At 36.3% G+C, this 12,763-nt stretch overlaps 1 protein-coding gene across 1 annotated transcript in view; it reads left to right on the plus strand.

Annotated features, from left to right (window-relative positions):
• The first annotated feature begins 3,376 nt into the window (after positions 1–3,376).
• CDH12 (cadherin 12) overlaps positions 3,377–12,763 on the plus strand; it is a 222,036-nt gene continuing 212,649 nt past the window's right edge. Inside the window, exon 1 of the mRNA XM_059854378.1 lies at positions 3,377–3,691. The gene's annotated coding sequence lies outside the window, so the exon portion shown is untranslated. The remainder of the gene's footprint in view (positions 3,692–12,763) is intronic.

Genomic DNA, 12,763 nt, shown 5'->3' on the forward strand with positions numbered 1-12,763 from the left:
GAAGTAGTTTGTGTCTGTGAACCAAAGGTCTTTACGAGAATATTAAGAAACTTACAACAGTACAGCTTTCTGTATTTATTTTGGCATTCAGTCCACTCAAATGACCAAGTCTGGAAATACAGCTTTTTTAAATTTGATATTCATCTTTAAAAAAAAAAAAAATTTAGTGAAGCACAAATATCTAATGGCCTTTGACAGTAAAAATACTGTGGTTTATTCAATGATACTGTGAAGGTCTTTTAAATTTTGCAGCTAAGTCATTAGTTGGACAGCGATTCTTTTCCCCATGACTAGTACCCTGTCTTTCCCATGAGAAAATGTTTTTGCTTTGCATTGAGGAACAATACTGAACAAAGAAATTATTATTGTGTAACCATATTAGATTCTATTATGATTTCAAAATACTCTTACGCATGCATATTATTTCTTTCCTATAATCATGTCTTGGGGCAGTGAATTCCAAAGATTAATTAGAGATTACATAGAATTTTATTTTATTTTTTTACAGCTTTAATAAACTGCTCCCTTTCTGTAAGAATGATGTGCTGAGAAGGGTGCCTAATTTGTTTTATTTCTATATGTTACTGTATGATTTCCTATTGAAAACATATTGCTTTTCTGATCTCCTTGTTCATAAAAACCTCTGTCCCTTTATTGAGATGACTCATAGGAACTGAATTCAAAATTTTAAGTTATTTTTAGGATTGGGAATAGGACCCAAGGCACCAGACTTTGCTTCTGTTACTTAGACTGTAGCAAGATTCATCAGTGAGTCAAATTATTGTTTTCTTTTGTTAACACGAAATTTAAAAAGCCAGTGTCTTACCTAATAGTCCAAGACTACAGTAAGTCCCAGTTGTTTCTGCACAAACTGAAATCATGTTGTCACTTCAGGTTTTTTTCCTTTATGCTTCAGTCCCTTCTCTGGATCTGCTGTTATTTTTTCCCCAGACCTTTACTTGTAGTGAGAAACAATTACAATATTTCAGTTTTGTACAATGAATTTCTGATGAATATTGACCTTTAAACCTTAGAAAGACAGTCAGAACATTGAATGTGAATGATTACCATTTAAAATATCAGAACATTTTTTTTTAGTATAAAACTATTGAAAGATATTTGAAAAGTAATAAATGGAAAAGATCCATTTATGGAGATCTCATAGGTTGGAACTGCAGTTTAAGTGTTGAAATTTCCAGGGCTGGTGAGAGCTAAGATTCAATTAAACAAAGCAGCATGAAACCTGAAATTAGAAGCTTACAGCAGTGGCAAATAAATTGTCTTAAATAGGTCTTTTTCATATTTAATCTCTTTAATTGTATTTAAAATCATCAATAATACAACATGTGTCTGTGGATTACATGTTTCATGAGGGATGCCATGTCAGAACAGATAAGACTGTAAGCATTGGGATGACTTCCACCCTTTCACTGGTACAAATGTATAAGTAAGGAGAAAAGCCTCTTTTTCTGGGGGGGTTGTAACAGGAAATCATCTTAGTCCTGACACATAAAACCCTTTACTCAAGAATATATTTGTGTTTCATATTAATGTGTATAAAAGCCTTTTTATTTGATTAATAAGGAGATTAATTATTACTTTTTACCATTAGTCCCAAGGCAAGCATGAATCCCTGGATGATAGGCATTCAATAAATTGCAAAAAGAAAAGTAACCTACATTCTAAAAACTTTGCTGTCTGAATATAAAATATCACCAATCTTATCATCCAGATTTTGCACATTGAGGCACTTTTCAGTGGAAAGAGAGTGGCACTTCCATAGGAGGAGCCTGAAAATTATAATGCTAACACTGCTAGGGTAGAAAAGTTGGTATGTTCCTACTGATTGTCTGGTGGAAATATGGGGCACTTACATTTATTTCCTGTTTCTCAGGCATTAAACCCAGGGGGAAAATTCTTTGTTTTCTGTCTTGCTAAATAAATGGGAGATTCAAACTTCCATGGTTATTTCTGAGTGATCTAAATCACATGATACTCTTTTCTCTGTAATAATGAGCTTTCTGATGTGCATGCCTTCAGAAAGTAAACATATAATCCATTTTTCATATAATCCATTTTTTCTACCACTTAAGAACTTTAAAATTGCTTTCATTACTGCTTTTCCTGCTAAAACACAATTACACAAATTTACCTGAAAAATGTATGCGTAGACCCAGAGTAAATAAACTTGATTAAGAATTTCAATTTATGTTTATGATTAACCTTGTTTCAGCATTCATAGAGTAACTTATGGTAACTACATATGAACTAGCATTGCTATTATAGGTTATAAATCTTCTTCATTAGTTGTTAAAAAAAATATCAATTTTCCATTTTTTATTGGTGCTTCGGATCACCAATAACAAATATATTATTCTGTAAACAAAGTTTTTCTTAGTCACAAGGTGGTATTTTCATAGATAAATCTGAATGGAAAATTAAGTCAACTGACTAGTGCCCTAACTATCATCCAAGAACAGGAAAATAGCAGATGAGGGCAGTCATAAAAGTTGACACACTTTGACTTGACTCATTTGGCCATGCAAGCCTGAATACTTGGTACACTGAAGTCTAGATTCCATAATACCCTTGAACCGAAAACAAGCAATGAATACACCTCATTCTTCTTTCACTCTGCTTTTTTTTATCCTGATCTAAATTTAAACTGTCATTTTTAATAGATTTATTTGTATTGGTGCAAGCTAAAGGCAAATTAGATCCTTTAAATGCATTCCTTGTTGGGTTTTCCCCTCTGCTGTAAGAAAGGGAAAAACTTGCATTGCTGTATTGTTGTGCTTTTCGACTTATTTATCTCCATGTAGAAAAGTCCTTTCTGTAGTAATTTGAAATTCTTTCTCCACATTTTATTTAAATTGCCACATACACTTGTTAAATAATTCCAGTCTGTTTGGGTTTTGTTGTTCTTTTTCTTTCCATGCTGACTGATTGCCATCTGGGGGCTAACATCAGCCCACCATACTAATTTCACTTATTCTACCCATTAGCTGCTATTGTCTCCAGGGTCAGAGACAAATGTATGGATCCACTTTATCTCTCAGCTTACAGAACATCTCATACAGTGAGCCTTGTATTACGAAATGGCTACATCAGTCTCTAATTACTCAGCTCTACCCTGCCTTGAATGCTGGTGTACCTCGAGAAACAGCACGCAAAAGCACAATTGTTTAAGTCCTCAGATGGTTAACATTGTGCATAACCTCCTCACAAATTACAGCCTCAGCTGCAGCACATCCATTAGTCTGGAAGAATGAAGATTCCCAAGCGGCCCTGGTGCCTTTCCCAATTCCCTTGCGACCCACCAATCCTCTCAGCGCTTTCTCTGCGTGTAGGGAGTGTTCAGAGCTAATCAGGTCAATGATCATCTCACGGCTCAGGGGACATGACAGGAGCCTATCACAGCACTTACAGGATCTTCCAGACCTGAGCACGCCGGCTGAGAATCTCCTGCTAAGAAACATTGCTTTGGTGCCTCTTCTCTCACTCCCTACGAGCCTCTGAGGATTCCAGCTGATCTCTCTCTCTCTCTCCTCCAGACTGTGAGGAGTTCACTGAAAAAAAGGCAGAGCAGCATGCGGCTACCCGGAGGGTGTTGATTGAAACTTATATTCCCCCCGAACGCTGTTGATTGGACTGATGCTCCAGCATTACCAGAGAAAAGATTTCAATTAAGGTAAGTGCTGCTTTATCTGGCTGCCTGCATCGTGCCGAATTTCTGCATGGAAAGTTGGAACTGAGTGGAGTGCCAGCCTGCACTGCAGCAAGGGAGCCCGCGCCGCGCCGGGGAGCGGGCTGGGGGCAGGACCGAGTGTCCCAGCCCGCAACACCTCTCGGGAAGGAGGCCAGTTTTAAGCAGCATCTAAGGAATGGGTGCAGGGTTTTTTCCGCTCCTGTGATTCTATGAAGCTTGCAAAAAACCCCCCCCCAAACCAACAAACAAAGAAGAACAAAAAAATTGTTAGAAGCATGCAGGAGTGCGAAAAGGCAGGAGGAGGAAAGGCAAGTGCACTTTCCCTCCTTGTGTATGTATTTGAGGAAGCACAGCAGCTGGAAAGCAAAAGTACATTGTGGTAAAACATAATCCTGAATAAGGAGCATCATTCCCTCAGCAGCAGGAACTCGTAGATGCAGGGCTTTAAAGTCCCATGGCATTTAAATGAGACAGTAAGGGAGTCTTGAAATGTGAGTCAAGAATATGCATGCAGCTTTCCAGGCTGCCGTCAGACTGAAGACTGTGACTGGCATGTGGAAGGAATGTTATGTTTGGAGGTTGGTAGGATTTGGATAGTTGCTTTTGTAGGGTTAACATTTCTCCTCTGTGTGGGGGGGCAAGAGTGAGTAGGGGTGCTGCTTCAATACAAGTGGCCAGAAAATTAAATTGGTTGCTATGGGATGAGAGCAGTGTTTGACGGAGGAGAGAGAGGATGCATTTTTTCATGGGCTGATAGAAAGTGAGACATATCAAAAGAAATAGACTGATGCTTGAAGATCTTTATCTGTAAGGAAATAAGACAGTAGATGAGGGAGGCTGTCTTGAAAGATTAAATGAGTAATAGGAAAATATCAGAGATTTTTACACAGCCTGGAGTTAGCTAGCCTTGTACCTATGGTTTATCCACCCTGGAATTTCTAAAGTGAACTGACTTGGATAGCCTCAGTCTTGTCCATGCTTTATAGCTGTGCTACCAGGGATGTAATTAAGGAGTGTGTAAAGAGGCCAAACTTTTTAATAATACTGTAAGGGATGAAATTAAGATCTGTTGTATTGAAAATGTCAGTTCTCTCTGTTGCCCTTAAAAGTTAACACATTTTGTTTAAAACTCGATCATAAGAGAAAGAAAGCATTAAGGGAAAGTTAAGTGATTTCAAATTTTCATAGTTTTGACAGATGTATAACTTCTAGGCAGTTTACAAAAGTGTGAATTTATTGCACTGGCTGTTTTCAGCCAGTGCTGTTTATTGTTGTTAAATATCTTTATTGTTGACTATTGTTTATTATTAGAAATACAATTCATAGCCCTATATCTTGCATTAAAAACTCAGCTAATCTACATGGACATATACTTCTCAAACCTCTGCCCTGCTCCGCTCCTCCTCTCCACATCACCACCTCACTACCTGCCCGCCCCCTCCCCCCCTTTCCCCCCCCACCTTGCTCACAAAAGAAAAGGGAAAAAAAAATAGAAAAGGAACAATTCCGGCAAATATTGGTTACCTTCAGGTTACTTACTCCATTAGCCTTTTCAGTGAGAAGTTGTCTTTCTTGCAAGAACATTAGCATAGGGGGAAATGACCTGAGCTTTTGGGAGAATGCTTGAAGAATACTGACAGTTTTAACTGTCAATCTCTGTATTCTCATTCTTGAAAATTATTTTGGAAAGTAATTTTTTTTATAATGCTGACTCAATATGTCCACTGCTTTCAAGGAAAGGAAGCTTGTTTTGGAAGTAGTTACATGCACTATCCTCATTTTGGTGTAGCATATGGCTCACTTCATTTTTCATGTTATGTTTATATGACATTTACTAAATGCCTGACATTTACTAAAAATTCAAAATACAATAACTTAATGCACTGCAAGGAAAAAATATCAAGCATAAACCAGTTGCAGTTGGAGACATCCAGATTACATACAAATAGCAGGAAGTTCAGTTCCAGTCTTTCACAAGGTCTGACTACAAACATTGTTTGACATGATGGCTTTGTTCTCCTTTTGTTTCACGAAGCTGTTGCTGTAAGTAAAAAATAAATAAATCACACTTTCATGGCAATGTGTCTGTGCCTTTCTAAACAAGTCTTACAAATACATCTCTATTATTATTTTACAAGATCACATGTTCTCTCTGCTTGTAAGTGAAGTGCTTACTTTCCAGTGTGCCAGCCTCAGAGGTTTTATGACATGACAGCTTACCTAACACAGGGAAATGCTTGCTTTTCTCATGTTTTGATAAAAACAGAAAATAATTTTATAATTATTTCCTGATCTTTCCTACTGGTGGGTTGTGAGCCTCTTCATATATAGTAATGATCCTAAAGTGACCTCAGCAATATGGGGAAATAATATTCCTCTCATTAAGCAAATAAATTAGGGCATCTGACTTACTGAAGCTTTTCAGACTTGTTAAACACAGGCCGACAGATTACTCAGAAAGGCAGTATAGCCTAGTTCCCTCTCTAGAAGTTGTTTTTTTTTTTTTACTCTAAGGCAGTATCAAATACTATTAAATATATTTCTATAAGCAGAGTTCAACTTTATTTCAGCTATTTCAAGTTCTTTGAATGAGGTCGGTGTTAATTTTTTTGCCTCAAGCTACGTCTCCTTATTACTGACAGCAGAGCACGATTACTATCTGGCCCAACTCCATTGAAAATTAGTGTTTGATACTAATGCTTTAATGTTTTATGAGCTTTTTAGGGAGATTCATTAAAATGAGGCTTGGAAATGGGTAAAGGGAAGGGATTTCTATGAAAACTGACATGAAACCAACCACAGACCAGTGAGGAGCAGTGCTGCTAAAACAGGGATAGTGACATGTGAAAGAAGAAACAACTATTAGTGACTGTAGTTCATAATGCAGATAATATAAAAGAAAGAGATACATTATCCTAAATTACATGTAATTTCAAGAGTATAGAGGGTCAGTGAGTTAGAACAAACTTCAGGGGTTAATGAGTTTCCACAGTTTCCCGTCTTGAAGATGTATGGGGAAATTGCTGTACCTGTAAAGGAGACCTTTTAACCCTGTGTTATTTACATGGGTTATGAAACTAACATCAGCTTTCCTAGCAAGACCATTGTGTCCCACCAGACTCTTTTTATCTCTTTTTCATTTGTTGTTTTCACAATCTGTTTCCTGGGCACTTGTTCTTGCTCCTCAGGGTAGCACCTTCCTCTTTGTAAAGTCTCATTTTCTTCCTAATGATATGTTTGCCTTCATTCTTTTCCTCTTAGCATTCCCTTGTTCTTTCCTTTTCTTTACTTACCATGATTCTCTTCCTTCCTTTGATGCTGCAGGGACATCACTTTTCACACTTGGCCATCTGTGTAAATTTTTCATTTTTAATTGAAACAAAAACCCCCCTGAAGACACTCCAGTGCTCACAAGAATGGAACGTGTGTGCTCCAAAAACTCTACCATCTCTTGATCCCCTTTTTCTCTAGTTTTTAATTGGTTTTGATTGTGCAATCATTGTGTCAGGGGCAGTACCTCACTGTACAGTAAGTACCTAGAGCAGTGAGATGTGGTTCTGCTTCCAGCTCTGGAGCCTATGTGTGTGTCTAGACTTCAGAAATCTCCTGCTCTTCACTGGTTCATAGAAACAATGCAAGATTTAGGTCATCTGCCTCAGGATGACATTGCTTTTGCAAAAGCGTACATTACAGTTAAAAATAAACAGAGATTACAATGTATATATTATGCTTTTAAATGACTAAGCTTTGAGCATATTTTCAGTGGTTGCTATTTTCAAGCCACTGTGAAAACTGCACCACCTGAATGACTTCTCAGACTAATAAGTCAATATAGAGGCCAATCCAGTCTTTGCTACTACTTTTTCCTGGCTTCTCTTTTTATTGTGGCTTGTCATAGATAACATAGCATGTTAAAGAATTAATTTTAAGCATTGTCTTCTTTTGTATTAACAGAACCTTTCTCAAAGGCCCAGTTGTTCTGTAGAGGTGTAACTTACTGGCATGTGTCACCAAATATTTGTTCAGGTAATTATTTTGTAGCAAAGCTTTGAGGATACAGTGCTCTTTTGGGAGGGACAAAGCTTCAGTTTGTTTTCTTGTTGAACCTCCAAGCCTGGTGGTTTGAGTGGGGAAAAAAATTTCCATGCAGAAAAATTCTACATCAAAATGAAATACAAACCTACCTCACCATTTTGATTACTGGAATTTCTGTTTAACAGAGGTCAGGTTTTACAATGCTAATATTGCAATGGATTGCTTAAAGATTCTCTTCTTCTCACCACCAGATAGGAACTAAGAGAGTTCACAATTTGAGTCTTGGTCGGATTACTTTAGGAACAGCTGTGGTTCACTTTCTGTCAGCTGTATCACTTCAGGTTTGAGGTTCAAGAGTCTTCCTGTAAAGATCAGATTCTCTGATGTACACCAGACAGTCCTGGGCTGGAGTACCATCTTTCTGCTGCAGACGTCTCAGCTGTCAATATTTTTTAAGGCAATGACTGCATTGGTTGGGATATGGATGATGTAAGCTTTGTTTACTGCCCTGTGTTGCAGCAGAGTGGGATTTGGCGTCTGTGGGTGCTGAAGTCCATCTCTGTACTGAATGGCCCAGACCTGGCACCACAGCTGAGATGCAAACCTTTATGGAGATATTAATAAGAAAAGTAGATGTCTGAGATTAAAAATAAGAAACTGTTTAAGCAAAATTTTGTATATCATGTAAGTTTAGAAGTTGTTTATTTAGGTACCAGAATTATGTGCTCTGTCAACTTTCAGAGTACAGTATATTTGGAACAGTCTCCAAAACTGATGATAAATACTCACTTAAATGACTTGGATAAATAGTTTCTGTTTCCACATTTAGGCCAGATTTATTATTCTTTTCATGCTTGCATTTACTCACTGACTGCATTAATACTTTGTCCAGCACACCAAATACACTTACAAAATACCATAGTGACTGTCTTTCTTAGTAAAAGCCTGAAACAATTTTTTTTTCCACTAAAGGTAAATAGGCAAGCAAACCCATTCCTTTTTCAGAAAACAGACATGACTTTTGACATTTCTTAATCAACAATGTACTCTTGCATTGATCCCATCATCCAGTTTTTTGAGCTGGGTCATTTGACATAGAGTTTATAAGCATTAGGTAGGCTCCTGGCTGCTGTTCTCTGAAGGCTGCCAGCAGGTGCTAAGTGTAATTGTAAATGCAGACACACATTTGCCAAACACTTGTCTGTGGTCATTTATTAATTTCACAAAAATTTTGGTTTGTTTATCCAGGTCTAACACTACCCACAGGACTTGGCTTGAACTGGAGACCTAGTTTCTGACTTCCTTTCCTTTTTCCTTGTTTGTTGTAGTCCCCTTGGACCATTTATCTTTAGTTAGTTAGTTAGTTAGTTAGTTAGTTAGTTAGTTAGTTAGTTAGTTAGTTAGTTATACTGCAGTTTTTCCGTATATGGAGGTTATAGTTTGAGCAGCTCTCTTAAAAGCCAAGTATGAAGAACACAAAGTATATTTATTAAGAACCTCCTTGGCATTCTATCCTCAGGCATACTGGCTCTGTGTGTGTGTTGCACACTTTCATATATCTGCTTTATACTAAGTTTAATGCATAATCTAAGGAAAAAAAAAAAAAAGACAAAAAAAAAAAGACACCATTCCATAGTTTTTCCTGTTTAAGAAAATGCTGAAAATAAAATAATATCGTTAAATGGAAAATTTAATTACAGAATACTTATAGCATGAAGAAAAGTTAGAAACTAGTTTGTCTTTACTAGATTTTTGTTGTCTCAAGCAGTCTGAGCAGAATTTTACACAATACTTCTGCTAGGAATTTGATGATGAAGCCATTCTGCCAAGTCTGAGTTCATTCAAATTTATTGCAACAAGCTTTCTATAAAAAACTCTTCTAGTTCAAGTTATATTTCATTCATTAAACTGGAGTAATAATTATATAACAAAATGAAAAGCCATTGCCTTTCCATTTAGGAGCCTTGTGTGTTTGCTTCTTAAGTGTCTTTTCAGTTTTCCCTAAAATATTAATAGCATTCATGGTAGTTGTTTGCCATAATTATAAATATATAACTATATTTCCTAAAGAGTTTTACTGTCACAAGGAGCACTTTTTATTTCTTTTGCTACATAAATAGTAATAATTTTGGGCATAAGTTAACATACCCAGTGTTGATCTATGTCACTGTAACTCCAAACAGAGGTTACAGAAGTCCTGATTTACACTGTTCTAAGAAAAGAAGGAAAAAAATGCCTTTCAATAAAGGTCATGACTGATGAGCAGACCTCTCAGTAGAGCTGTGTTTCATATTTTCATAATGAAATAGCCTGCTGGTTTTGTGGTTGTTGTTTTTAAAATCTAACCTCCTAGATAGTGACACTCAGATTTTCTATAAACCAGAGCTTTTTGCTATTTGGCCCTTCATCCTCTGATCTGCTACTTGAAGGAGAATGTGTCAAAAATGAAGCGAGAAAATGTGATATACATGGCTTCTACTTGAATGAGTGCATGTCAGAATAAATACAGAGTGTGAGAGGTAGTGTTTAAAAGGTAAGTGCTGATAAGGAAAACACTCAAATCAATTTGCTAATTAAAATGCTTTTTAAAGAGCATCACTTGCCTCTGATGTTTTTGTGGTTCAGTGTAAAAATTGCTTTCCCATTTTTTGGTCCACACTGCATATAAATCTAATAAAATTTTTCAGACACTATCACTTTTTCTGCATTTGTCCTCCTGTCTCCTCATCTCATCCCTATCCTCCTCTTTTTATTATTATTTGTAAACCTCCTTTGTTAATGCGCAGAATGTGTAAGCAACTATTTCAGGTGCATAAATGGACTTCAATCCCACTCTGCATTACCCATCAGATGCAGCACATAGCAATTACCTGTCATTCTTTCTCACCCTGAGAGCCAAAATTTATCTGTCAAGGACGTATTTGAGTTCCAGCAGCCAAGGATATGAGCAATCCTAGGCTAGGTAGACAAGATACTATGTATGGCAGGATGGAGCAGAGTCAACAGGGCGAGCAATTGGATGATTTTAATAGTTCAATAGAAATAGAATAGTTTAATAGAAAAAAGCAAAACAAAACAACAACAACAAACAAAAAAAAAACCCTCAAAGAAAAGAACACCCAAAAAAAAACCCCAAAAGAACTAACAGAAAAACCCAACACGACAAAACAAGCAAACAAAAAAAACCCAACCACAAAAATACCACCCCAGAAAACCCCAAAGGAAATATTACAGAGTAGCCAAATTTTTTTGTTTGTTTAGTTTGGTTTGGGGTATTTTTGGTCTGGTAGAAGTATTTTTCTTCAAGCCTGTTTTTTAAACTGGGTGGGTTTGTTTGTTTATTTGGTTTGACTTTTTTTTTTATTTTTCCTGGAACTGCCTGGATCATTATCTTTCAACAAACAGTGGGAATTTTTTGCAAATGTTTTCTAAAGGTCACTCTTTTTTAATCAACTCACTTTTTCTCTAATAATTGTATGACATTTTTTGCCCTATTTGTGATCAAAGAGCATGAATACTTCAAATAGAAAACTCACACACTTGCTGTCTTTCTAAATGTTGATGTTACAGTTCTGTGGAAGGCTGGAAGGGGGTTGCTGAACAACCAGAATTATCATTCCCTTCTCATTACCTAGTGGCTATGCAATCCATTTTGTGGTACACGCCTAGGGATGCTAATTCAGGTAAAAATAGCAAGGTGCTATGTTTAAATTTTGTCTTGAGTGGAAAGTCTCACAACTATTTCTAAATATGTCTTCTGTCCAGTCAAGGCATGAACACAGTTCCTGTTCACATAGCTAGTGACAGATGTTGATTTTACTAACAGCTGAGATTTAATAAATCTAGCTTGATATAATCTCACTTATTTGATAAAGAGCAGCTGGAGCTGGTTACCATGCACCCTACCTCAGTTGTTTCTAATAGCGCAGGTTCTACCAGCCAAAACACAAGTGGATCTACCTAAAATGATTTAAATGCAGTTTAGGTGTATCAGACATGTCTTTTTCTACCAGCTGATCTTTAGGTTCTGTTTAGACAAATATCATGGTAGAGACATCATTTATTATCATTTCAAAGCATACTTTGAAATTTTTGGGATAGTTTTTTGACTCTCTGCCTCTTTGTGTCTGTATTTTTTGTGCAAAAATGATTAAGGAAGTAGAGGTCTTGTGCCATCTAAAATTTTAAAAGATACAGGTGCTGGAGGTTATATCTATGTGTGTTGTGTGGCTTACCTGCTCATCTTGTTTTCAGATTTTAATTTTGAAGAAAAATGGTCTGATATTACTGATTTCCACAGTTAAGCTGGCCATTGTAGGAGTCATTCTTCTGGAGCCTGTGATATCTCCCCTTTCCCAGTAAAAATAAACAACAGTATTTGTTTTGGAAAGTGTTACCTTCATACCTCTTTAGTGCTAATCTCCTCAGATTGAAATTGTCTTTCTTGCAAAAAAACAAAACTTGGGTCAAATGGGTTTAGTTTTCATGGGATATGTGGATATATTTTTTTTAAAGTGCACTTCATAAGGCATAAATGTGATGTTTTAAATAGCTTGTCAGGAAAAATAAGTGATTTTTAATGCAGATCTATGAAATAGATGCTCTTTAGTAGCATCACTACCCCTGAAGGCAAACATTTGAAAAGGCAAAGAGCACCATAACACCAAGATAAATGTTGTGAGTAGGATGGAAGGCAAAATGTAATACAAGTAAATAGAGAAACATTTCCTGTCAAAACTAAGAAAGTATTAGTAGTCAAAATGATTGTTCTATTTTTTAGTTTATTTCAAATCTCTCATTAGACATTGATGATTTTTTTAATATTAAAAGGATTTTTCTCTTTAATTACTTTCAAAATGTTTTTAAATTTTTTTTTTATTCTGTAAATTATTAGGAATACAAATGAGATACAAAATATGTATTTTCTTTATTATGCAAAATTCTATTGCTCTATTGCTGAAGCAAAACACAGTCACAGAATTGAAAACTAATTCTAAGTAATCATTTGAAATACCACTT

Source organism: Haemorhous mexicanus, chromosome 1 (genome assembly GCF_027477595.1).
Source record: "Haemorhous mexicanus isolate bHaeMex1 chromosome 1, bHaeMex1.pri, whole genome shotgun sequence".
Classification (NCBI taxonomy): Eukaryota; Metazoa; Chordata; class Aves; order Passeriformes; family Fringillidae; genus Haemorhous; species Haemorhous mexicanus.